The sequence below is a fragment of the Vulpes lagopus genome, chromosome 3, assembly GCF_018345385.1.
Source record: "Vulpes lagopus strain Blue_001 chromosome 3, ASM1834538v1, whole genome shotgun sequence".
In the NCBI taxonomy this organism is placed as follows: domain Eukaryota; kingdom Metazoa; phylum Chordata; class Mammalia; order Carnivora; family Canidae; genus Vulpes; species Vulpes lagopus.
The window spans coordinates 121,068,956-121,095,739 of record NC_054826.1 but is presented as its reverse complement, the minus strand read 5'-3'; the positions used below and the strand labels follow the sequence as shown (position 1 = coordinate 121,095,739).

General features: G+C 53.3%; 1 protein-coding gene across 1 annotated transcript in view; it reads right to left on the bottom strand.

Annotated features, from left to right (window-relative positions):
* The window catches only part of EMP2 (epithelial membrane protein 2), a 33,723-nt gene extending 19,465 nt beyond the window's left edge, over positions 1–14,258 (bottom strand). The window contains exon 1 of the mRNA XM_041748826.1: positions 14,139–14,258. The gene's annotated coding sequence lies outside the window, so the exon portion shown is untranslated. The remainder of the gene's footprint in view (positions 1–14,138) is intronic.
* Between the last annotated feature and the right edge of the window lie 12,526 nt (positions 14,259–26,784).

Sequence of the window (26,784 nt, the reverse complement as noted above, 5' to 3'; positions counted from 1 at the left end):
CATGACCTGAGCCGAAGCAGACGCTTAACAACTAAGCCCCGCAGGCGCCCCGATGGTGCCCTGGATTTAGCCAAGTCTGGTAGCAATGCGGAAACGTGTCCAGGAAGGTGGAAATATGGGCAGGACCTTCCCTCAGGAGAGAACAGGAGCGGCCAGCAGAGCCCCTGGGGTCATGGGGTGGGAGACGGAGCCCCTGGTGGGTATCAAATCCCACCTGGGAAGAAGACTGGGGGTGGGCACAGAGTGGGGAGAAAACCAAGAGCTGATGGTGGGACGCAGAGGTAGAAGCCAAGAGAGATCTGAGAAGAGGGCATTGGGCAAAGTTGCTGATGACAATCTTCGTGACGTGAACTAAAGCCTTTCTGGGGACACCTGGGTGGCTCAGTGGTTGATCAGGCTCCCTGCTCAGTGGGGGATCACTTCTCCCTCTCCCTCTGCCCCTCCTCCCTGCCTGTGCACGCACTCTCCGAATAAATAAACAAAATCTTAAAACAAAAACAACAAAACCTAAAGCCTTTCTTTATTCTTCCCCCGTAGCACCTGTCCTGGCCTGATGCTACGCTGCAGCTGTTGCCCTGCGTGCCCTCGCCCTCCCCTGCCATGGCGGCAGGGCCCTCGTGCAGGGACTCCCAGAACTCAGCACGGTGCCCGGCCTCCAAATGGTGCCCAGTAAGCATGTGCCGAAGGAAGAGCTGAACGAGCCAGGTTTCCAGGAGCTGAAGAGGTAAGAAGAAGAAACGGAACTAGGCCTTTCTTCCAAGTTTGGTAATGGAAGGAGGAAGAAATGTTTATCAAGGAGCCCCTTCCCCAAGATAAAACTCAGGGCCTGGGTGGCTTCACCGATGAACTCTGCCAAACATTCGAGGAAGAATAATGCCAACTCCATATGATACACACCTCCATAAAAATCAAAGAAGAGGGAGCATCCCCTCCTTGCACCCACATGCATGCTCTCATTCTATGAGGCCAGCATCATCCTGATTCCAAAAGCAGGTGAGACATCACAAGAAGAGAAAAATGCAGGGCCCAGTGGTTGAGCATCTGCCTTTGACTCAGGGCCTGATCCCGGGGTCCTTGGGATCAAGTCCTGCATCGGGCTCCCTGCAGGGAGCCTGCTTCTCCCTCTGCCTGTGTCTCTGCCTCTCTCTCTCTGTGTCTCTCATGAATAAATACACAAAATCTTTGAGAGAGAGAGAAATGCAGACCAATATCCTTCACATTCACAAGTACAGAGGTTCTAACAAAATTTCAGCAAATCAAATCTTCCCTTGGAGGGAAGTGCCTGGGTGCCATCTAGGGGTGTCTGGGGGGGCACATTCAGTTGAGCATCTAACTCTTGGTTTTTGGCTCAGGGGGTGACCCCGGGGTCGTGGGATGGAGCCCTGGCATCATGCTCCACACTCAGCGCAGAGTCTCCTCAAGGTTGTCTCTCTCCCTCTGCCCCTCCCGCTCAAGCATGCTTTCTCTCTTTCTCTAAAATAAATAAATGAATCTTTAAAAAAAAAAAAAAAGAGGTGGAATCTATTTCCCCACCCACTGAACCCTGGCTGCCCTCGTGGTTTCTTCTATCAATAAAAGGCAGTGGAAAAGAGACGGTGCCAATGCTGAGCCGGGGCCTCCAGAGGCCTCAAGCGCTTCCTCTCTCTCTCTCTCTGCTCAGCTACTGCATGAACAAGCCCGTCCTGGCCTGCTGCGGTAGGAGGGTAGGAGACCGCACGGAGCCCAGACAAGCCTTTCCAGCAAGGACCATGCTGGACCAGCCAGTCCCCAGCTGACCCGCCAGCTGACCACAGACACGTGAGAGCACCCAGCTGTGCCCAGCCCGCACTGGCCACCCGCAGAATCAGGAACTAGATCGCTGTCTTCTGTTATAAGCCATTACGTTTCAGAATGCTTTGTTACGCAGCAAGAGCTCGCTGATACAGGGCAAACAGCGCTTTCACAGATTCAGTTCTCAAGGACAGAGATCATGCCTTACTCCTCTTCATCATGCCCAGGGTCCAAGGCTATTCATTAAATACTTGTTGAATGCCTGCTACCTTGGGCAGCTTTTGCAGAAGACCTAATAACCACCACTCTGCCAATGACTGTGCCTGACCCCGCAATTAAAGATCCCACTGCTGGCTGCTGTCATCCGAGGAGTTCCTTGTAATTATGTCACCCAGCAAACCCACACTCCGGCTCAGAGAGGGTTGGTGGTAGTACCTGCAGGCCTACATGTCTGCGTGGGGGTGGAGTGGGTTTGGATGAGGCGGCTAGGGGTGAAGCAGGTGTCAAATTCAGGGTGTTACCCATCCCCTATATTAGTGACTTTCAAATCATCCCTGGGTGATTCAGTGGCATTCACTTTAACAGCCTTGTCATCTTTCCTAAGTGACACGAGCTGTCATTTCTGTAGGCTCATTCTGCTGGCAAGTTAGGGACCAGGAATCACCTCCTACAACTTCGCCAGGTCCGAGGAGCCCCACGATCAGGAAAGCCAGGCTTGGGCCTCCAGACAGGTTAACACAGGAAGGTGGACGAAGGGGAGAAGGGTGGGCAGGGAGTAAGGTGTGCAGAGACAGGAGCAGCGACAGAGCCGGACGGAATGGACTGGAGCCTGGCATGTCAGTACCCTGTGCCAGTCTCCTCCCTGGTAAAAGGGGGACAGTGGCATGCCTACCTGTCAGGCCTCCTGGGAGATACGACAGTGGAGAAAGTGCTTAGAGCAGCGACTGGCACACAGCTGGTGCCAGATGGGCCACGCATCGTGGCCACTACCATGGCCAAGGAGCTCCTTAGAGCCGCCACCCCCAGGCCACTCCTGCCCACGGAGCCACATGCTCTCCTCCTGTCCCTACCACCACTCTCCGATGGGAGCCTCCACGTGGAAATCAAGCACTAGCATCTGTCTCCTCGGGCCAGAAGTGCAACCCGGCAACGGGCACCTCAGGGCACATGGACCATTAGAAGATGTTTCAGGCACCATCCCCACTAGGCTCCTGTCCGTTTCCCCAAATCCATCACTCCTGTGCCCGCCTTGAGAATCTCGGGCATTTCCACGTACCACCCTTGCTTCCTAGTAGGTTCCTCACTTTTTAAGGTCACATCCTTCATAAAAGGAAACCTGGGAGCAGGACTCAAACACAAAGTCAGCGTTGCCTGACATTAATCAAGGGGGCTGGGAAAAGGAAATGCAATGAAAACAACGTGGTTAGATGCCCAGCTAGACGTAGCGGCTGCTGAAAGCTCACGTCCAAGGCCAACTTTGTCTCTTTCCGTGCTGAAGCAGGATGTCACATGTGTTTGGACCTACTGGCGCAGAACTGAGACTTTCTCCTTGGAAGGTTGGATGGGAATTCAAAAGGGAATGATTTTAAAGGGGATCTATCTTATGTCACGCTGTGTGTCTACCTTACTTAAAACACAGCGTGATCGTTAGTTGTATGTGTCAACTCGGTTGAGCCACTAGATTTCTCTGAGGGTGTCTTTGGATGCAATTAGCACTTAGATTATCCTCCCTTGTGTCAGGTGGGCCTCGTCCCATCAGGTGAAGGTGTGACCAGCGCACAAAGGCTAACCTTCTCCAAGGCCTGAAACTGCAGCATCAGCTCTTCCCTGGGTCTCCAGCCCGCCAGCCCACCCTGCAGACGTTGCACTCCCCAGCCTCCATGACTAGGTAAGCCGACTTCTTAAAACACGTCTCTGTCTACACACACACACACACACACACACACACACACATCCTATTGGTTGTATTGGAATCACCGTGTAACATTTCCCCACCAGGATGCCTGGGGAAGTGGGGGAGGATGGGCTGCGGAGCAAAGGCTATCCCCCCAAATCCCTCACCCTTCTGACTGGGGTGCCTCTGATGACGCGGCATCTGCAGCGATGACACCGTCGAGCCGTGGCATCGGGAAACTGACCCCACACAATGAGACTCACGAACTCATGCAGTGTCAGCGGAAAGGCACCGTGCGATCCCGCAGAACCACCCCTGCCTGCCCACAGCCTCCGCCCGCATTATTTTTACAGCACCCGGTTTGCATGTATGTGCCCCAGGACTGGGGACCTCACCGCCGCCTGACACTGCCTCCGATCACCGGGGCCCTGCATCGTAGGACAAGGTTGCCCCAAGCTTCGTTGGCCTGTCACCTCTGGAGCACCGCTGTGGGATCCTCCTGCATACTGGGCTTTAAATAAACCCACTCTCCAACAGAAACACACGCTTTTAAAAAGAAGCCTTTTGGCTCCCTGGAAGCGGAAAATCGGCATCATTTGCCACAAATAGAGATTGATTGTGAAAGCAAGCACCCCTTGCCCCCCCCCACCCCCCGCCCACCGAAGGCTGCAAGTCCTGGCTCAGCACTGCTGCTGTCAAAGGGCTCAGCCCAAGACCCACTCTGTCTGGTTCAAGAAGGCAAATGAAGTCGGAAAGGCATGAGACATGCCAGCACCGGCCAAGATGTGTCCGCAGTGGAATCAGAACTGTTGAATGAGGGCTGAAAAGGGGACCATGTTCTCACAGCGTGATTTAACACCATTGAATGCTGTGTCCAGGGCCACCCAGAGTCCCTACGGCATCTGGGTTCCATTTCTACCTTGGGCAGCCCCCACCCAGGGGACCACAGAGCATGGGACCCCCTGTCCTTTCACACACACACTCCCTTCCCGCCCACTGAGCCGGGCCAGCAGGTCCCAGAACTTTTGGGGGGGTCCTCACTTAGCCCCAGCTCCCAGGAACCTGCTTGTGATCCATAGGAGCCTCACCAGCAGAGAGGCTCCCAGAGGAGCCAGAACCGAGGCCAGGCCCGGGGTCAGGATTAAATCCTGGGGAAGCAGAGAACCCGGAGCCCTCAGACATGCTGGGGGGACCGTGGCAAGGTGCGGCCACTTTGCAAAACAGTCCATCGGCTTCACACAATTACCCATGGTTGCCATAGGAACCCACAGTCCCACTCCTGGGGCTGACCCAAAAGAAAAGAAAACAAGGGTCCATATATGTATGCGAATGTTTACGGCAGAATTATTCACAACGGCCAGAAGGTGGAAACAGCCCACCTACCCCTCAACTCAGAGGTGGGTAAACAAAACTCGGTCTAGCCTCTCAGTAGGATGAGATTGGGCCCTAAAGAGGAATGAAGCCCCGACTCCCCCCAGAACACAGACAGCCCTTGAAGACGTTACGTGGAGTACAAGACGCAATAGGCGGATCTGTAGAGAGAGAATACAGATTAGGGGCTGAGCTCCCCAGGGGCTGGTATCCCAACACCTGTGCCCCCTGACACCATAAAGGCACCTAAGAGCCATCTGCAGCCCCTGACACGGGAGAGACCATGAAGACTGGAAGGATGTCCAGTAAGAGGGTCTCCAGGTGCGCAGTGTCCTCCTCCCACCTTGGAAATCCCAGCTAGCCTCCTAGCTTTGGAGGTCAGCCACCTGGTTTCGAGGACAGACTCCTGGCTTTGAGGTCAGCCTCCTGGCTTCAGTGTTGGCTTCCTGGTTTTGAGGACAATTTTTTTATTTCGAGGACGGCCTCCTGGCTTCGAGGTTGGCCTCCTGGTTCTGGGGTCGGCCTCCTGGTTTCGAGGACAGCCTCTTTATTTTGAGGGCGGCCTCCTGGCTTCAAGGTTGGCCTCCTGGTTCTGGGGTCGGCCTCCTGGTTTCAAGGACAGCCTCTTGATTTCGAGGCTGGCCTCCTGGCTTTGAGGTTGGCCTCCTGGCTTCAGGGTTGGCCTCCTGGTTCTGGGGTCGGCCTCCTGGTTTCGAGGACAGCCTCTTGATTTCGAGGACGGCCTCCTGGCTTTGAGGTTGGCCTCCTGGCTTCAGGGTTGGCCTCCTGGTTCTGGGGTCAGCCTCCTGGTTTCGAGGACAGCCTCTTGATTTCGAGGACGGCCTCCTGGCTTCGAGGTTGGCCTCCTGGTTCTGGGGTCGGCCTCCTGGTTTTGAGGACAACCTCTTTATTTTGAGGGTGGCCTCCTGGCTTCAAGGTTGGCCTCCTGGTTCTGGGGTCAGCCTCCTAGTTTCAAGGACAGCCTCTTGATTTTGAGGATGGCCTTCTGGCTTCGAGGTTGGCCTCCTGGCTTCAAGGTCAGCCTCCTGGTTTTGAAGGTTGGCCTCCTGGCTTGAAGGTTGGCCTCCTGGTTCTGAGGTCAGCCTCCTGGTTTCGAGGACAGCCTCTTGATTTTGAGGTCGGCCTCCTGGCTTTGAGGACCAGCAGGCCTCTGAGTGCAGGGAGATTGGCACCCCGAGGCTCATCAGCTCCTGCCTGGAACCTGTCGTGAAAGCACCAGGGCCCCACACAGGGGGCGCTGGGCTGGGGCTCAGGCCAGGCTCCAGGATCACAGCTGGGTGGGTGCCCTGGGGTGTGGTCCACAAGCCCAGAGGCCAGGAGCCTAACTTGGAGTTAGGGGTGAGGGGTTCTCGGGATTCTCCGGAGAATCATTAGCAGCCAACACTCGTGGCATCTCGGGGTGGGGGAGGGGGGGCGCCTACCATCTAGTGAAGGGGACCTGTCTGTGCACCACCTGTCCTACACGCAGCCCATAATCGCCTTGACAACAGTCAGCTTAAATCGACTAGTTCCTAAATGGCTATTACTCCGTAGAAAGGAGACTCAGTTCCCCTTGCCAAGCAGCTGACATTTTACTAATGCACTTGAAAATAAACGTGAGCACACCACAGTTTGTACCGGGCCGGACGCCGCACACTGCATCTCCAAATGCCTGTGGGCGTGCACCCCGCAGTCTGGGTGTGGCCGTGATGAAGCCTCCTTGGGGCTCTGGCCTAGAAGAATGTGACCCCTGTCACACTGTCTAAATGGACCCTGACCCTGCTGCCCGGGCCTGACATGGCTCCAGGCGACAGAGCCAGCTGCAGGAGGGCGAGGGAGCAGCTGCCCGGCCCCAGTTAGCACTCTCACCCTCCAAACCTCGCACCTCCCTTCCCACCCCCTGCAGCCTCCAGCTGGCTCCTCACCCACCCCTGGGGCCTCCTTCTGGGACTCCTCCCCTGGGACCGGCTGGAAAGCAAGGAGCCCAAGACTCCTGGTGACTCCCCGTCTCGGCTCTTCGGGTGCCAGAGATTCACTGCGTACCTACATCCCTAGCTCTGTGGGTGCTGGAGGCTCCCCCAGGGAGCTCAACAGACGGGTTTCCCTGCGTCCACCAGCCCTCCCTCCCTCAGGAGGTCTGTCCTCGTGAGACAGGTTGGGGGGCAGAAAGCTCATGGCCAGGACCCTCGGGGCAGAGACGGCTGACTCTGAATGAAGAATCCCTGCCCTGGGATACCCCCAGAACATCCGTAACAAAGGGGCTTTCCTGAACCAAAGCACTGGGATTATTTCCAGGAGGACCCAGATGCCCGATTTTACAAAGACAGACGGGACGGGATACAGCAAACGCAGCAGGGGCCTTGGGCTCCGCCAGACTTGGATTCAAATCCAAACACAACTACTGGGTGTTTTTTGTTTTTGTTTTTGTTTTTGTTTTTTTTGTTTGTTTTTTGTTTTTTTGTACTGGGTGGTTTTAAGCGAGAATTTTAAGGCTCCACCTTTCCATCTATAAATGGGCATAACAGAAGTCCCCACCTCATAGGGGCCATTGCTCATTTTAAACGAGGCAAAGGATATCAAGCCACAGCCCAGGAAACTGCCCTGCACCCCACAAAAGCTATACTAACTGCAATGCTGGTCATCATTCTTGCTGAAATCTAAGTCGTTTTCTACTACCTTCAAATGCCAACCTGCAACAGCAGCTCCAGACCCGGGCCCTCGTGTGTCTCCGGATGCTCTTTAAAGCTCCAGACTCCCATTCCCCATGGCGTCCTGGCCACCTTGCTGGGGTTCTCATGATGGCCCTGCTGGGGCCCACTGTGCCCATGTTGCCCCCTCTGCCCTTAACACCCACACAGGAGACCCATTACACCCATCAGGTGTCCACGGTGGGATGTTCCAAGGGGATGCTCCGGGGTGGGGTGGGGGGCCGGGTGGCACCTCCTGAACTAAGTCCCCATTACCTTGGCCCCTGGTGACTGCGCCGCCCCCACCTGCCCCTCTCCAGCAGGCAACCTAGCTCCCGAGGCTCCCCACCCCCACACCTGCAGCACCTGAGCGGCTTGCTGAATTCAGGGAAGACCATTTTACTATTATTCTTGAACTTTGGGTCCAGAGCAAGCTCGTGAGTACGTCCTCCCTGGTGTAGATGAGGCTGGAGTCCATCTGTCCATGCCTTCCGCTACTTCTCCTGCCCCTCCCCTCTCTCCAGAGGCAGCCACCTGACCTATTCTGATGTGTCCTTCCTCGTACGCACGTAACACATAGGAGGCCATAGGAAACCCAGCGAGCTCTTGTTTGTTTTTTACATAAAAAGCTATTTTCTTTCCACCTATTGCTTAGCTACTTGCTCCTTTTTTTTTTTTTTTAATTCAACAATGTCTCACAGATTTCTCTACACTGGTGCACACAGATGAACCTCGCTCCTCTTAACTTCTGCGAACGGTCCTGCTGTGATCGGTGGATATTTAGGTTGCTTTCGGGTTACTCCCACATTTTCCCTGGCTCCTGTCTCCATTCCAACAATGCCGTGTGAACATCACCGTGCCTGCCTCGCTCGCCAGGTCCCCCCACGGCGCCTCTCCGCCCTCCGGGCTCCGTGCCCCAGAGCTGCCCTCCCTTCACGCTCTGCACCTGCACAGCTCCCCCTGCAGGGTCCCTGCCAGCATCTTCTGCTTCTCTTCTCTCTTCCCGGCTGCACACCCCCCAGAGCCGGCGCTGCTTGGGGAAATCCTAGGGACTCTTCTGAGACCGTCCCTGGTCCTACAGGCTTAAGGAAAGCCTTGCCTGCCATGGCCATGGGCTGCCCTGAAACCACATCTCCCGTCCCCGATCCTGGCGCACATGCATCCTTGGACTCATCATCCCCTCCCTAGCCAGCAGGCCTCCTTTGAGGAGAGAGATGCCCCTCTGCCTAGTGCTGCTCAGTAAGACCCATCAAGGTGAAAGCAGGCTAGCCAGCCTCTTGCTCGGCCTTCCTGGGTTCAAGCAAGCCACTTCCTTTTTGTTGTTGTTGTTGCTTTTTTAAAGATTCTATTTACTGATTCATGAGAGATGCAGAGAGAGAGGCTGAGACACAGGCGGAGGGAGAAGCAGGCTCCACGCAGGGAGCCTGAAGTGGGACTCGAACCCAGAACCCCGGGATCATGCCCTGAGCTGAAGGCAGACACTCCATCGCTGAGCGCCCCCCCCCGCCCCGTGCCCCAAGCAAGCCACTTCCATCTACACCACTATACCAACTCCTCTGATCCCTAGAATAACGTCCAAGTTCACACGGGCACCACGACGACCCTCAGTGAAGTAGGAGAGACTCCCTGGCAAGCCGAGTGGCCGATTGGCCTGAAGCTGAACGCAGGGGCCTCTTTGCAGCAGAGGAGCTCGGGCGGGGGGCTCCTGGATGCCCCTCCATGGGCTGTGCTGTGGAAAGTGTGAACCGTGTCCACCCCATAAGCTACAGTTGTGCCACTTCCCAAATGTCAGTCACTCCAGGCCTAAGATTTTTGTCTCAGGTCACCTGTGCTTATTGACAAAATATTTCAATTATTGAAAAAAAAAGTTTTAAAGTTGGGGCGCCTGGGCGTCTCAGTTGGCTGAGCGTCCGACTCTCAATCTAAGCTCAGGTCTTGATCTCAGGGTCGTCAGTTCAAGCCTGGCACTGGGCTCCATGCTGAGCACGGAGCTCACTTTAAAATTTAAAAAAAAAAAAAAAAGTATATATATAAAAAAAACTTTTAAAGTTCAAAGTATCAACCTTAGTTTCACTCTACCAAACAGCATCTGTGAAATTACGGGTCTGGGTGCAGCTTATGTTTTTTTTTTGAAATACCAAGGGAGAAAAAGACACTAATTACTCTTTCTTGTTTTATGTTCAGTTGCAGAAACTTTTAAAATGATCTTGCCTTGCCACCAGCGACAGCATGCTGTGAGAAGCATTCATGAGAACAAGATTAATGGGACAACTCCAGGTTGTATTTATTCACTGCAAATTTTTAAAAGTTAAATTTTTTTATTTTAATCTTTAATTTTTTTTTTTTTAAGGAGAGGCCACTTGCCAGGTAAGCTGGCGATCAGAAGCGTCAGAACAAGAAATCCTCCAAGTGCCTCGTCTATGGGGAAGCAGTCTGCACTGAGGGACTTAACTTGTCCATCCCTATGTTAGTTTACGCCTGTATTTCTCAAGATCGCCTTGATGCTGAATGTCACCCTGGTGATCCTTCCTTAAGCCCTAGACCCGAGAGTGCTAGGAAGCTTCTAGAAGCTGAGGTCATCCAACCTGTCCCCAGAGGGCAGGAATGTGGGCAAGCTCTTCACCCTCAGTTCCCTTTCAGATCACCAGAAACCCTGCTTCCCAAGGACAGTGAGCTTCCTGAGGACTGTGATGGCCTGAGGAATTCAATGATTCTGGTTAACAACTGCTCGTCAGGCAGTGGAGACACCGTGTGAACACAACCAACAGTGTCTTCAGATGGGAAGGAAGGAGGGACTCGGTTAGCCGGTTCCCCTCCAGCCCCCTCCTCCCTGCATCCTGCCCCAGGATGGGCCAACATCCCCAGAGCCCGACAGCTGTGCCCGAGAGTGCCCCAGTGCCCTGTGCCAAGTGACCCACTGCCTGAGCATGCCTCTTGCCCACCTTTCTCCCATCAATACATGAGTGTGGAAATTCGGCATCCCAGATGGAAGACACATGCCACAAGGGACCCTGGCCCTGGGGACCTGGCCTGGAGCCCCAGTGACCACTCCAAAGCCATTGAGCTCCTGGGCAGTGAATCCCAAGACCCAGATCTAGTCCTGGTTCTGCTGCCAATCTGCTGGGTGATCTTGGGTGAGCCACCCCCCACCTCTGTGCCCCTCATTGTCAAACCGGGACTTTCTAAGGTTCTCATGTCCTTGAAATTCCCCCACCTTAGCCCATGGCTGCCCGGACTGCCGGACTGCTGTGAGCTCTCACCCCCTCCAGGCCTCTGCCCCAGGTTTGGCTGCCTGGAAGAGCCCAAGTGACTGGAACAGAGCTTCGCTAGTTTTGCGTCAGAGGCACCACCACCAGCCCCCACCCTGGGTATCGGGTTTCTAGCCCAGCACTCTCTCTCGCTGGGTGGCAGCTCTGCCTCTGATATATTTAGACTCCCCCCTTGGCCTGTGCCTAACGAAAGCCAGATGCATCTGAAGAGGATTCCACTCTTTGCACTCTTTGGGTAGCTCCTGCAGGAAGCCAGACTCCATTGCTCCTGGGGCAAGAAGGGGAGCCTCCTCTTCCTGCCACCCCCAGCCCACCCCCTAGTCCTTCCCAGTCCATCTCTGGTGCCAGCTGCCTTCTTTCCCCATTCCAGCTGCTGCCGCCAATCGCCTGCTCTCCTAAGCCGTGTAAGACATCCAGAGCCCACTCTCCCACCCAGGAGTCTCCCCCTGGACCTTCACCTGCCTCTTCTGGAAGGGCTCTGCTCCCCAGTCCCAGTGCCTGGGACCCCACCCTACTTTGGGGGGATGGCTGCCAACACCCCAGCTCTGCAGCTCCCCAGAGCCCGGGTCAGAGGCCCTACTTGTCCACGGAGTTGGGCACCAGCCACATGTTACAACACACACAGACACAATTATCTGCCGCCCCAAGGATGGTGGCTGGACTCTTCCTCCCAAACAAACACGGCAACCAGCCAGCAATCCAACGCCATCCCCTCTGGCCTGGAAAGGCATTTATGTATTTTTGTCTTGACAGATTCCCTTCCTGGTCATGTCTGGCCGAGTTTACTATGACAAAGAGCCAGCCTCTGCTGTGTCCCCATCAACCAGAGGGGCTGCAGAGAGGGACAAGAGAGTCCCTGGGGGTGAAAAATTGGCCAGTTGAGTCAACCTATGAATCACCTGTTGCCATGAAATTGAGAGTCTGGACACACACGTACGTGCTTTCAGCTCAGGCCTGAAATACATATGCGAGGCAGGGAAAGGAAACCTAGGTGAGCCTTCCGCTTCCACTCCAGGAAGAAAGGGCCTCATAAAATATCTGCATGTGGGGCAGGGTGACTGAGTGGACGTGCCCTGAATCCGCGGTTAGATGCCAGGGGGTCCTGCAGGCCCCTCATGAGCTGTGCCATGTAATGGGGGCCACGCCACCAGACACGGTGCCACTTCTCCTCTGGGTGGGGCAGTGCAGTCACAGCCCCAGGACCTCCCCACCACGCTGGCCCCCTCCGAGGCTTTCACCACCAACACCTGTCCTCGGGTTTTACGTGAATCTCAGTTTCCCCACTTTGGGGACATAGGAGGCTCCAGGCTACCTGGCCTGCTCTCTGACTCTCTCTCCCACTCCCCAATTCCTGGCGGGGGTGGTGGCGGCAGATCCCAAATCCCTCAGTGGGAGAACAGGTTCGGCACCTTCCTGCCACCCCCATGCCCCTCCCTCGGCTGTGGGCTTGGCATCTGCCAAGGCCCCCCTGGGCATGGGCCCTGGTTTCTCCAGAAGGGTCTCCCTCTCTTTTCGGAAAACCCACCAGGGCATATCCAGGGGGACAAGGGAAGGGCAGATGGGGAGAGGCAGACGGGGGTTCAAAGTCGTGGCCCTTAGTGGCTCAGTGATCTTGAGAAACTGACTTAACATCTCTGGCCTGGCCCTTCCCACTTGCCACCTGGGGAGCAGGGATGGCAGGAGCCACGCGAGGCTTCCAGAAGTGGAGAGCATGGGCGCCCTGCAAAAGCTCCATTAGCTTTGGTTCTTGCCTTGGTCCCTTCCTGATGCTGGGGAAACCCGGGCTCCTGGTCTCCCCTCGGCCTCCTTCCACTTCCTTATACTGAGGCCAAATCCTGGGGACAGGTGGCCTGCAACAGTCAACAGCCTCGGGGATTCCTGACTAATTCAGATGGAAGCATAGAAGGAACTGGAGACTTTTTTTTTTTAATTGTGGCAAAATATACATAACCTACTACCAATCATGTAACCACTTTAACTGCAGAATTCACATACATTAAATACACCCCAAATGTCACGTAACCATCACCACTACCTATGTCCCAAATGTTTTCGCCCTGCTGGACAGAAACTCCAAACACATAAAGCAATGACTCCCACCTGCCCCGGCGCCTGGTGACCTGTACTTTCTGTTTCTGCCCCTATGAATCTGCCCCTCCTAGGCACCCTGCCTCAGTGGGGTCACACAGGAGGTGGGCTGCAGGCTTCTCAAGCCCCTCACCTCTCCTCTGCCCTCCACTTTTCAGGCTGGTCTCTCCACTGCAGACACAGCTAGGTTAAGAGACCACCTCCGACCCCACCCCATATCTTTGGAGCTTGGGAGGAGGCCAGTGCAGGTTCTTCCCAAACCCGAAACTGGGCTGTCTGCCTTGTTCCCAAATAATGTATTGGGTTCTGTGGCCTGGAGGGAGGGCTTTGCCCTGCGGGGTGTCCCTCCACTGGTCTCGCTTGTGAGGTTTCCCCGGTCAGCCCCAAATTAGGGCCTCCGTGGGGTGTGCTGAGGACCCCGGATTTGGAGAGTGTATGGCCCTGTCTACGCGAGCTCTGCCTCTCCCTTCTCCGGAGCCAACGGCAGGGGGGATCCTCAAAGCCCCCAACCCAACCAGAGTGGGGAGGGACCAGCGTGGGCCCTGCAGAGCCTCCAGGCTCCTCGGCCCCTCCAGACCTCAGGAAGTTGCTCCTGGTCGCTGGGGGGCGCCACGGAGCCGCCGCCGGGGAGAGCAAGGGACCGCTGACCCGGCCTGGGCGCAGCCCGCCCCGTCCGCTCGGCCAGGAGGGAGACTGCGCGCGGGGCGCCGGGACCTTCGCGGCCAGGGGCTGCCCTGACTCCGGGAGCCCCGGGAGCGCGGTCCGGGGGCGAGGGGCGCCGCCCTGACTCCTCCCCAAACTTTTCCCGCCCGCCTCGGCGCAAAAGGCGCAGGAAGCAGCCCGGGGGTGGGGAGGTGGAATTCGGGGTCCGGGCGAGCTCGGCCCGTGGGGGTCGGCCGCGCCCGGGGCGGCGGTACGGACGGGCCTCGGCCCCTCCCCGCGGCGGGGGCTCCCTCGGTCCGAGGGTGCGGGGGCTCGCGGCCCCTCCCCGGGCGCACGCTGCCCGCAGCCCCCGTGGCCCCGCGCCCCGCGCCTCCCCGGAGGCCGAGCCCCACTCACCCGGCGCTGGCGCGGCTGGACCGACCGACGGGCTGGGCGCGAGGCGAGGCCGCGGGGCTGTTTTGAAGCTCTGGGCTGGGACTGCGCGCCCTCCCTCCTCCCTCCTCCCTCCCGCCTCCCGCCTCCCCCCTCCCCCCTCCCCCTCCCGCCTCCCCCCTCCCTCCTCCCCGCGTCCCCTCCTTCCCGGATCCCGCCTCCCGGGGCGTGATGTCAGGGACCCGGAGAGCCGAGTGGGAGGGCCGGCGGCTGGCGGGAAAGGCCGCAGCCCGGGGCGCCCCCGGACCCCGCACCCCAGGCCCCCGCCCTCGGGCCACCTCCCCACGCCACTCCGCCCCCCCCCCCCCGGCCCCGGCCCCGAACCTCGGGCCCCGGGGCCCCCGGCAGTGCCCCCGCCCCCTCGGTGCCCCGGCCCCCCAACCCCCGGGGATGTCCCCGGCCCCCCATCCCCCGGGGACGCCCCCGGACCCAGGCCCCCGCCCTCCGGCCACCTCCCCACGCCACTCCGCCCCCCCCCCCCCCCCCCCCCCGGCCCCGGCCCCGAACCTCGCGCCCCGGGGCCCCCGGCAGTGCCCCCGCCCCCTCGGTGCCCCGGCCCCCCAACCCCCGGGGATGTCCCCGGCCCCCCATCCCCCGGGGACGCCCCCGGACCCCAGGCCCCCGCCCTCCGGCCACCTCCCCAGCCACTCCGGCCCCTCGACCTCCGGCCCCCGGTCCCCCGGCAGTGCCCCCCGCACCCCGCCCCCCCATCCGATCCTCCAGCGCCCCGGGACCCCCGATCCCCGAGGAGCACCCTCGGACCCCAACCCCCCAACCCACCCACCCAGTCCCCTGCTGCCTCCCCTCACCGCTCCGGCCTAGTATAGGGCAGAGTCTGTGGCGCGGTTGGAGAGAGAGGGAGAAAAGCTCCGCTCCTCCAGCCTGGACTCCCTCCTGGGTGCTCGCCCTGACCTGCCTCCACTCCCTCCCCTGTCCCTCTGCTCCCGGATTCTCCCCTTCCCTTCCCGTGAGGGTTAAGGATGAGGGTTCTAGAATCGGACTCCCAGCTTTAGAACACCTTCTCTGGTGCTTTTCTTCAGCTTCCTGACCTTACCCCTCACGGTCCCTGCCTCAGTTCCCCCATCTGGAAGCTGAGAGGACAAATGTGCTCTGGAGGTTCTTGGGGGGATGGGGGAGGAGGCCAGAGGGACCCGCCTCCCATCTCCGGAGTGGGGGAAGCAGTGAGCATATTGAACAGTTGAAATTCCAAAACAGGCCCCCAATGGGTACGGTATATTTCAAGCTTTTAATTTAACAGGTAAAAAATAATAATAATTTAACAGGTGAGTGATATTCACATACACCCCAAAATATAAGGCAAGAGATTGTGCTACGGAAGAGAGAATTAGAAACACTTTTAGGAAATACAAATGTATTGCGCACTGGCTGGTGGGGCCAGGACGTGATGTTTAAATTGTCTGGTGCCTTTTTTCAATCCTGCTGGGATTGAGAGCCTCCCTGGGTAGAAACTGGAGATCTTTAGGAGATTAGAGACCCCCTCTAAAGGCCCTCCTCCCTCCTGCCGAAGTCCTGAGGTTCCTGGCTGTTCCTGTGGCCCATCTGTTCTCTCCCTTTGAATTCCGGGATTTAATGGCTGCTCCAGGCCACCAACCCCGATGCAGGGGACTCTCTGTAGGGCTGGAGGGGGTGGGGGCAGGAAGGTGTTCTTGTGAACTGAGGCCCTGCCTTTAAAAGGGAAGAAAAACAGAAGAGGATTAGAGTCCCATTGGCCACTTGGAAGACAGAGGAACTCAGAAAGTTCTCCCAGAATGGACAGCCCAGGTAGGGGCTGGAGCCAGTGGGTTTCCATCATTTCCAGAGTGTTTACTGTGTCCCAACACTTTGCAAACATTACCTTCAATATAACACAACAGCCCTACGAAAGAAGTTCTAACCATGAAGAAACTGAAGGTCAGAGAAGCTACCTAAGGAACCTGCTCAAAGGCCCCATGTGACACATGAAGGGTGGGTTTGAACCCTGACCAACTGCAGCAAGCCCCACTCTTCTGTTCTTACCACTTCACTGTTTACCAAATGCTAACCAAAGGCCAAGACATTGTTCCTGCCATATCCACGTGCCACCTGTACTAGCATTCACTTAATATTTTCTCTTTAACTCAACTGTTTATTTAACTCTATTCATTTCCAAAGGAAGCCCTATAGCATCCCAGTAAACAGGAAACCAGTGCCATTTACCCAACATAGAGGACTAACTCACAGATACAAACACTGCCCCCAAAATACCCAGTGTTAGTATATTCCAGCCAGATCCTGTTGCCTGGAAGAGTCCGGGAACCTGGGGTTCAGAGTCTATCAGTCAGCCAGGGAGGGGTTGGGGACTCGCTAGCACAGAAGGACACTCTCCTTGGCATCAGAATCATTGCAAGATCACCAGGAAAGGGAATCTCACTCTCACACTGTGATTCAAAGCTAGGCGGTGCCTCCTCCTGTATCGTATCTCCTAAACCGCCTCCCATGTGCTGGCTCGTGGGGTGTGCCTCACCGTGGGAAGAACCTCGCCAGAAACCAGAGAGAATCTCCAGGACGGAGAGAAAGGAGGGGATCCCCAGTGCCTCTCTATTGTCCCCAAAACCACTCCACAGCCCCACCTACCCTGCCATTCACCTGCAGCCTGCACCACCTTGTCTGGTTTCTTTAAATACAGTCCTGTCTCTCCGGTTAAGACTTGAGGCAGACACCTGCCTTTACCCACTTCTATTTCCCTCCAAGTGTTTCCATAATAAACTTGAAACTTCAATGTGGTGCAGCATGAGGTTGGGGTGGGGGGAACGGATAAGTGTGTTTTACTGAGTTCTGGGTCCCAAATCTTCACCCTCTATACGGTGCATCCACACCTAGCCCCCATGGCCAGCAGAGCATGCATCCCCCCTTGACCTTGAGCTACACCGTTGATAGGCTTTGGCCGGTGAGATATTAGCAGACGGGACACACACGCAAAGGCTGGGAATGTGCTTGGGCATTAGGGCTTGCCCTCTTGTGCTTTTGCCATGTCCATAAGCAGAACATACCTGCGGCAGCCCATTGTTCCCAGAAAAATGAAAGACATGGGGAGCAGAGCTACCCTCAGGGTGACCTATAGAACCTCCATCTGGGCTGCAGAGCTGTGCCAGCCAAGCTGCAGACACATAAATGAGAAATGCATGTCTGTTACTGTGTGTACCGAGGCATCATGGTTAGTTGTTTCATAGCAATAACTGGTTGATAAAAGGCTGGGGGTGAGGGTCGGGGTTGAGGAGACAAAGGCATTGAGAACTCCGTCCTCTTTCATGTGGCCTTTGTGGCTTGAATGTTTCAAGGTTCCACAAGTTGCTTCTAACCTGCTTCGTTGACTCTTTTCTGTCACTACAAGGGATGACTAGGGGTTGGAGCAGGATAGGTAACAGAGAACATGTGGGCTTTTGTCAAGGAAGGATCGAGACCTAAAGAAAATATCTAAATCCATAAAGCTGGGATGGGAATGGATCAAGTATGAATGAAGGTGATTTAGCCATCGAAACCTGCTTTTGGTTGATGGGCCAGTGAAATCTTGGCAGATGGCAGAGGGCTCCCCGACTTCCAACCAACAAATAGTTCCTTTGAAAACAAACTGGTGGATAGGCTGCTAGGGTGGCCCCATGTGGTCCTACCTCCTGGAGCCCACACCCTTCCGTAATGCCCCGCCCTGGAGAGTTGGTGGGACACACAACTGGCTTTTCATGAATAGAGTAAGACAAACATGATGGATGTCACTTCCACGGTTAGGTTGTAAGAACTGTGACTTCTGATCTGCTAGCAGACCGTCTATTGCCTTCTAGGCTTGCATGTTCTCATGAAGTAAGTGGCCGTGTTTGAGAGGCCCCATGGGCAAGCTCTAGCCAACAGCCAGCCAGGAACTGAGGCCGTAACCTCACCACCCCCCGAGGACCAGGGTGCTGCCAACAACCATGCGAGCTTGGAAGCAGATCCTTCCCCAGGTGAGCCTCCGGATGGGACCCCAGATCTGGCCAACACCCTGACGGAAGCCTTCCGAGAATTCCGAGAAGCTCTGGGGCAAGGAACCCAGTTAAGCCACACTCAGGTCCCTGACCCACAGAAACTGTGAGTTAAAATGTGTTGCTTTAGGCTCCTACATTTTGGGGTAATTTGTCATGCAGGGATAAATAACTCACACGCAAAGGAAGTAATTAATATCCACTGCCTCGGATTTGGAAGGATGGTGTTTAGTTGTATCCCTGTATTGGGTTATGTCATGATAAATGATCCCAAGATCTCTGCGGCTTGCAACCCAGGTATTGCTATATCTTGCTTGTGTTACACGTCCATTATGGGTTGATCGTGACCATGTATCCATATCATCTTTACTGCAGGGTGCAGGCTGATGGAGCAGCCTCTATGTGGGCCATTGTTGGTCTCAGGGAGGTAGGAAGATAGGGGAGCGAAGCACAAGCTGGCTATTAAAAGCTTCTGCATGCTCACATTTCATGGGGAAAGCAGGTCATGAAGCCAAATGGCAAAAAAATCTCCCACTAGCCATGTTATCCTGGCCAATCACTTCTTCTCTCAGGGTCCAACTCTATCTTTGACCTTGGCTTACAGCTCTAAATGCCTCTGGAAGTAGGAATGCAGCAAGCGCATTCAAGGAGCTCACAATCGACATCTTCTCTCGGCGACTCTTCCAGATGTGAAGCAGGACCCTCAGAGGAGAGCCACCCGGGAGAAATTCCAAGTGTGAAAGTTACAGGCAACTACTGTGGGGTCAAAGCCGCACCCCCACTGCTAGTCAAACGCCCTGCCATCAGCACTTCCAGGCATGGCTCAGCTAGCTGGCTGCCCATCTTGCCATAACAGAGACAGCTGGGAAAGCCTCTAGTGCCTTCTGTATGAAGAGCCAAGAAACCTGAATTCCTGGAGTGGGATCTGAGAAATACACTCTTTTGAGAGACCATTTCCTCCCTGTCGCCCACATCCACAGACTGGGTGGGGGCGGGCTGGAGACAATGGTTTCCAGCAGAGCAACAAGCCCTGGTGTCCTCTGGACCAGGGACAGCTCGGACCTCTGGATCTCATCGCTTTTCCCCATCATTAAACATCCTGCGAGTAAAAGAAGGATTCACAGTACAAATATTGTGCATTTGTCTTATGACTGAGAGATCTCTCACCAAAGTCAAAGGAGATACGGCTCACAGCCACGTCATCATGGGCTTTCACGTCTTTTAATGATACCACATGTAATGAATGCAAATGGACAGTGAATAGAACAAACCTATCGGGTTGTGTCTGGGTTTTTCCCATCCTGGGAATGTCTGGCGCTGAGTCCCAGGGCATCTGGCGGCTTGACCGTAGGCCCCAATTTCTATCAGGAGATTTGGCACCAGAGGGACAGAGCTTGAATTTCCCTGAAATACAGTCAGAAAGAGGAACAGGAAGCCGGGGAGCTTGCTCCCTACCGCCAGCATCATTATCACCCAAACATCTGGAGCCCAGGTAGGGCCTGTGGGATGTTCTTGGCAAGTCACAGAAGAAAATCCTCTGGTGTCTCCCAGCGTGGCAAGGCGGGTAGAGGCCTGCTCTCCTAGCCCATCTTCTGAAGAGACAGAGTACAGTTTAACACTGAAAAGGCAAAGGAGAAGAAAAAAGCTGCTGCTGTTAATAGTATCCCAAGGTGCGCTCTCATTTTCATGGGACCTCAAGCACAGCCATAAATATTATTCCTTCAGGCTTTGAGAGCATCCTTTGTGCTTTTCTAAATATTTTTAATTTTAAAAAAATCCCCTTTTTTCCCTCCTTCCTGCCAAACAATTGCTCATGGAAATAATATTTTTTCCAATCATTCACTTAAAGGATACTTGCTGTGAATGTCCCACCGCTTGAGGCCCTGGGAATATCACCTTGGACAAAGCAGATCCTAGGTCTCATGGCACATACTGACCAACACTGATCGGCTCTCTTCATTACCCTGCTTGACATGATACAGATTTTTTTTTTTTTATTTCTTCCTAAGATACCTGGATATCCTTGTTGGGGAGGGGAGGGGGGGAGTTGACTCTTAGGCTGTAAGCTCATAGAAATATCCCCTAAGCTGAGTGACCCCTGGCCCAGCCAGGCAACCCCAATCTCAGGACTCAGGCGAGACTCCCAAATCCGTATGAACTTTGGGTAGGGGGAAGTAAGGAAGTCTTCTGTTTCCAGAACACACACACATACACACATACCCCACTCATGATGCCTTAGTCCCAAACTCAAAGAATGACAACAACTTGGGAGGAAGGGGCCTAGAGATTCTTGTCCATTCCCAAGCTTCTAAGGCATGAAGGTATGTGAACCATGCTGGGCCATTAAGATTCTCGATCTTGAAGTCCTTACACCTGAACAGCCTGGGAATTCCCTCCTTGTGTGGGATTCAGATCCTCTGGACACAGCCTATTTCTGTTTGCTCTTGTTCCCTCCTCCCCTGCAGGATAACCCCTGAACATAGGTGGTCCTGTGTAGGCAGTCTACACCTCCTGACTCTGGCCTCTGCCTCTGAGGAGCCAGCACAGAGTAGGTGCTTAGCAGAAGGGCTTTTCTCCCAAAACACTGCTTACAATCTGTGGTTGTATTTTTTAAATTTTTGTTTATGCACACTATTACTCATTGTCTTCATCCTCCAATAGAACACAAGCTCCGTAAGAGCAGAGGCCGTATCTCTCTTGCCCATGGTTTTTTTCCCTACTGTCTGACACATAGTGGGTGATGAATCAGGGTTTTCCGTTAGTCCCTACAGCTCTTTTATGAACATTTGAAAAAGCTGCCTCTTGCAAACCAATGATTTAGAAAAAGGCATCCTTTCAGTACAGGTAGCTTGGCACAAAGAGGTCACCTCTGTGCAAAGGAAAAACAAAACAAAGTGCCCGTCTCCAGGCAGACACAAACCCAAGCCAGGCATGTGGCTTGCAGGACCTACCTCTCAGCTAGGAACTCTCGAGCCATGCTCAAACTATGCGACAAGAGGTAGGAGCACTGGAATCAATAAATATTTGAGGAATAAATTAATAAAATTCAAATCCTTGGAGATAGGTGGTAGTTTCAAACCTGTCTGCAAATTCCCTGCACTCACCCCATTGAGAGCTTGGGCTCACTGATTGGCGACCAATCAACCAATAGACTATGGTGGAAGCGATGCCATATCACTTTCAAGGGGACGTCACAAATAACCATGCAGGATCTCCCTAGTTCTCTGGAGCCAGGTGCTGGAAGCACAATGATGAACAGAAACAAGCAAAGCTCTGGTCCTTGTGGAGCTTACAGTCTGGTGGGGTGGCTACCTCTGAGACGACCATATAAACTATCATCCAGGGCAGCCTGGGTGGCTCAGCGGTTTAGTGCCGCCTTCAGCCCAGGGTGTGATCCTGGAGACCTGGGATTGGGTCCCACATTGGGCTCCCTGCATGGAGCCTGTTTCCCCCTCTGCCTGTGTCTCTGCCTCTCTTTCTCTGTATGTCTCTCATGAATAAATAAAATCTTTTTAAAAAAATAAACTGTCATCCAAAGTAAGGCAATTTGAGAGTGAAGGGGGTGCTATTAATAATTGCAGTGGGACAATAATCATAAATCGGAGTTCCAGGGTAACTGGGGTGCACAATCACCCTAACTGTACTGAATTACTGAACTAAGTAATCACTCAGTTAAATGTGAACATGGTGGCGTGACAAGCAGGCTCTGAAGGAAGAGGTAGAGTGCTCTGAGAGCCTGCAGGAAGGGGATTTGACCCAGGCAGAGATATCAGGGAGGACTTCCCTGAGGAAGCGGTGCCAGAGCTTAGGCCTGAGATCTGAAGGACACCTAGGAGTTGGCTTGGAAAAGGGAAGAGAGAGGGCCCCAGGTAGAGAAGCAGCAAGTTCAAAGGCACTGTGATTGAACAGGAACATCTGAAAGAAGGCAGTGTGGCTAGAAAGGGAAAAGCAAGGTTGAGGTTGTGGAAGGCAGTGGGGCCAAGGTAGGATTGGGGGCTTCATTGCACCAGCTTCTTTCCAGATGGGTTGAGGGGCCCGTCCTCCCTGTTCGCTTATCACATTGAAGGAAGCAGAGTTATTCTCACGGTACCCACTCCTGTTTAATTAAGCCTTCTTGCTTGGGAGATTGGAGGTTACATGATATATTTTGTGGTCATAATCTGATGTGGCTCAAGAATTAGTATTGAATTTATAGCATGCGCAGAACAGTGAAATATTTTACGCATGTCCATAAAGGGAACACCTGTTCTCGCTCCACAGAGAATGGAAATTGGAAGTCAAACACCCTTTGTATTCCAAAGCAGAGCCTCAACATAGTTTGAAGTTTTCATTTAAATTGTTAGAGGAGGTTTGGTGCTATTGGTTAATCTATCTTCCAGTACACCGTTTAATATAGCACTGAATCGATGATGCAAATTCCCAGCGGGGAATGATCAACCACTAGCTCTGCTAGTAAATGAACTATTTTTCTTCAATACAGTTGCATGAAATTAAAACAAGGAAAAGCAGTGACATGGTCCGCGTGACTGCTGCATGGAGGTTGTCAGGGGTGGGGGGTGAGTGGGCTCAGGCAGAGAAATGATGAGGTGAGAAATGATAGGAATGTGGAATTCAAGACTGCACTCACACTTTAGAATGGCACCGGGTCTGGGAAAACTAAGGGTGAATGTGTAAGGAAAAAAACATCATAGAGAAGCCTGAAGAGTCTGGGGCTCCGATGAACATCTGAGTGTGTGGGGCATGGTTTAGATCACTGGAGTATTTGCTGGTGCAGATATGGGCTGCAAAGATGGGCTGGGCTCGGGGACTGGTTGGCTCAAGGTGTAATAAGGAAGAGTTCATCGGGTAGCTTCTATGTGGGCTGCACTTTGATGGCAGGTTCTTTGCAAGAGGAGCATCAAAGGGGCAGGGTGGATCCCAAGGCACCTAGTCGCATATAAAGCCTAGTGTATTTACTCTACTCTCTGGTTTCCAAAGAAGTTTGAGGTAGCTTATGATCAAAGACACACAACAATAGAGCTGACACAAAAGGAAATAAAAACTATGTACATAGACTGAGGAGGAGGCAGATATATGACCCCAGAGACTTTGAAAGGTGAAAGCACATATGAATCATCTGGGGAGCCTAGGAACCATGCAACTCCCTAGGCCCGGCTTCCAAAGGTGCTGGAACAGGAGGTCTGGGGTGGAGTGTGTCTGCATATTTTACAAGCTCTTTCCCTACCCTCAACTGCAAAGTAACTCTGGTACCAGTGGTGTGTGACCCACATTTTGAGAAAATATTAGTCCTTTAACCAAACATGGTCATAGTCACCAAGTATCCAACTTAACACTAGGCATGCAGTGAGTTGACATCTTGGTGGCAGAGGGCAACCTTACCTTCCCATAGACATGGGCCCCTGGGGAGCAAGCGTCAGTTTAGCTGAACTTGTCCTACAGTTGTTCCTTTCTGTGTCCAGAGAGGGCTATGGGTGAGTCCGTGGGTGGGGTGGAAACCAGATATTGTCACCACAGCAGTGGGGAGCACCCACTTCTGGAACAGCCAGGCCAGGTGTGGTAAGCTGGTGGCTGTGCATGGTGAACTTTGCATTGAGAAGGGAGGCAACCTGGTGAGGCAGAGGCTAACTATCCCAGCCTTGGAACAACCTACCACCTTGCTGGGAGAGACCTAGGGTGTGACTATCTTTGTTCAGGCCCCCAAGGTCCACACATGCTGGGTTGTATCCACTGGACACCTCTGAAAGCCTGGTGTGCCATTCTCAGCTAAGCTTCTGGAGCTTCATTAGCTCTGCACTCCCTGAAATTTCTCCTACTTCTTTACTAATCCTTTCTTGGGTTTCAGTAGCCCCTTTCATGCTTCTGAAACACTAGAAACCTCTCTTCAGGCATTGGGCAAAGAGAAAGGGGATGGATGAGGGTGGTGAGATGGACACACTTTACCTAGGATATTGCTAATTAAGGCAGGATCCAGAGGCTGGCAACATCCCATGAAAACCCTTGAAAAATGCAGACTCTCAGGCCCTACCCACTTACTGAATCAGAATCTGCATTTTAGTAAACTCTCTAGGTGCATCACATGTACATTAAAGCTGAGAAGCATTGCTATCCTTGTTTCTTCATCCAACAACTGTTGACTGTAGGCTCCCTGCTAGGTGTTGAGAGATGAATGATACATACAGGTGAATGAAAATGACATGGTCCCTGACCCAGTGGAGGGTACAATTTGGCAAGGGAGCCCTGAGATAACAAGTGAACAAACAATCATATAATTATAAGTTGTGGCAACTGCTATTAAGGAAGAGTAAAGAAATACCAGTGGTCAGAGGGCCCAAAGAAGGGAAGGACACTCTTGAAGGGTGTGTGTTAAGCTTAGAAGGTGGCTAATCCTTGGAAAAGGAGTTGGAATATTCTAGAATGGATGCCCAAGGCTTGTCCGGGATCACACAGTGAGTTAGAATCAGGTTATGGTCTCAGGGTTATGGGAATGAGCCCCTCTTTGGGGTCATGCCGAACACAGAGACTGCTTGAGAGTCTTTCTCTCTCTGTTTCTCCCTTTGCACCTCCCCCCACCTGCACATGCTCTCTCCCACTCTGTCTCTAAAATAAATAAAATCTTAAAAAAAAAAAATCCAAGCAGATCAGTAGAGCCAAGGGTTGGCCTGAAGAGTCTCAAGACGCTCAGTGGTCATGCAAAAGTCTAGGAGAGCCAACCACTGGGCATCATGAGGCCATGGGCTGTCATGGACCCAGGCTGGTCCTAACTGGTCAGGTTTATATTCCTCAAAGCAAGGAGCATATACCCTGGCAGTCGGGGAGATGGTTTCAAGCAATACATGGCCATAGAATTCATATCATTAAATTACGGAGTAAGAATGCTATTTTCTTCTCAAGTCCTGTTCAGGCTCTCTGATGACCACAAGGAGAAAGTCTCAGTTGGGTGCTAGGATGCCTTCAGCACCTATGGATGGAGCGTGGTGGTTACATCCGGGTTCTGCATCTCTATGTAAGTCAGCTACTTAAACAAGACAAGTTGACTCCCTCACTGTTCTGGAGGCTGGAGGTCCAATATCAAAGTGTCAGCAGGGTTGGTTTCCTCTGGGTCTTCTCTCCTTGGCTTGTCTTCTTCCTGAGTCTTGACATGACCTTCCCTCTGTATGTGTGTCTGTGTTCCCATCTCCTCTTCTTTTTTTTTTTTTTTTTAAGATTTTATTTGTTTATTCATGAGAGACACAGATTGGGAGATTGGGATGCAGAGACACAGGCAGAGGGACAAGTAGGCTCTCTGCAGGGAGCCCGATGTGGGACTCAATCCCAGGACCCCCGGGATCATGACCTGAGCCCAAGCAGATGCTCAACCACTGAACCACCCAGGCATCCCTCCATCTCCTCTTCTTATGAGAATGCCAGTCATATTGGATTAGGACCCACCCCAACAACTCCCTTTTAACTTTAATTGCTTCTCTAAAGACCCTGTCTCCAAACAGTCACACTCTGAAGTACTGAGGGTTAGGACTATTCTGTATGAGTTTCTGTGTGTGTGTGGGGGGGGTGGGCACAATCCAGCCCATAACAACCTTCCCAGTAGTCTAATTTTCACAGACTTCTCAACTTCTCTGTGCCTCTATTTGCCTATCTGATAAAGGGGATGATGGTACCCCCCTCATAGGACTATAGAGTTTAACAAACGGACACAGGCAAAATGCCTAGAATAGCACTTGGCACCAGCAAGCCCCACAAGGGCAACACTCATTATAACTCATGGCATATTGAGCAGGTGCTCAATAATTGCCTGTTGCATGAATGAAAGAATCATATCTTTCTAAAGAAAGAGGGCTCAGGCCACAACTCAAAAGTTTGGTTAGGTGGGGGGCAAAACAGGCAAAGGTGATTAAGAGGTACAAAGTTCTAGTTATAAAATAAATAAGTTGTGGGGATATAACATACAGAACACAGGATGTAGTCAGCAACATTGTAATAACTTTGTATGGCGACAGGTGGTGACTAGACTTACCATGGGTATCATTTCATAATTTTACAAATATTAAAGTACTATGATACACATGTGAAACTAAGAGGGTATTATTTGTCAATTACACTTCAATAAAAACCTGAAACAAAAACAAAAAAGTAGTCTTCTTAGGCAAGAGGATGTAGGTAGAAATGAAAAATATTCTTTTGCTTTCATTACATTTATTTTCATTCACAGGTAGGGAGTCTGGTTTTCTATTCATAGCAGTGATAAAATTTTCTCTCCCCCCCCCCTTTTTTTTTTTAGAGAGCCTGAGAGCAGGGGCGGGGGATAGCTGCAGAGGGAGAGGGAGAGAGAGAAGCTTAAGCACTCAGGGCAGAACCTGACCTGGGGATCAATCCCAGGACCCGGAGATCCTGACCTGAGCCAAAACCAAGAATCAGACACTTAACCGATTGAGCTACCCAGGTGCCCCAAAAGTTTCACTTTTAAGGAAGCCTATTTGAGTCAAAAACACAAGTTGATTTTTTTTTTTTTTAAATGAAGCAAAATCAAGAGTCAGCACACTTTTTATGGCAAATATTTTTGATCCTGGGAGCACAGACCTCGGAGCTCTGCAGCCAATCCCAGATGAATAGGGGTGGCTGTG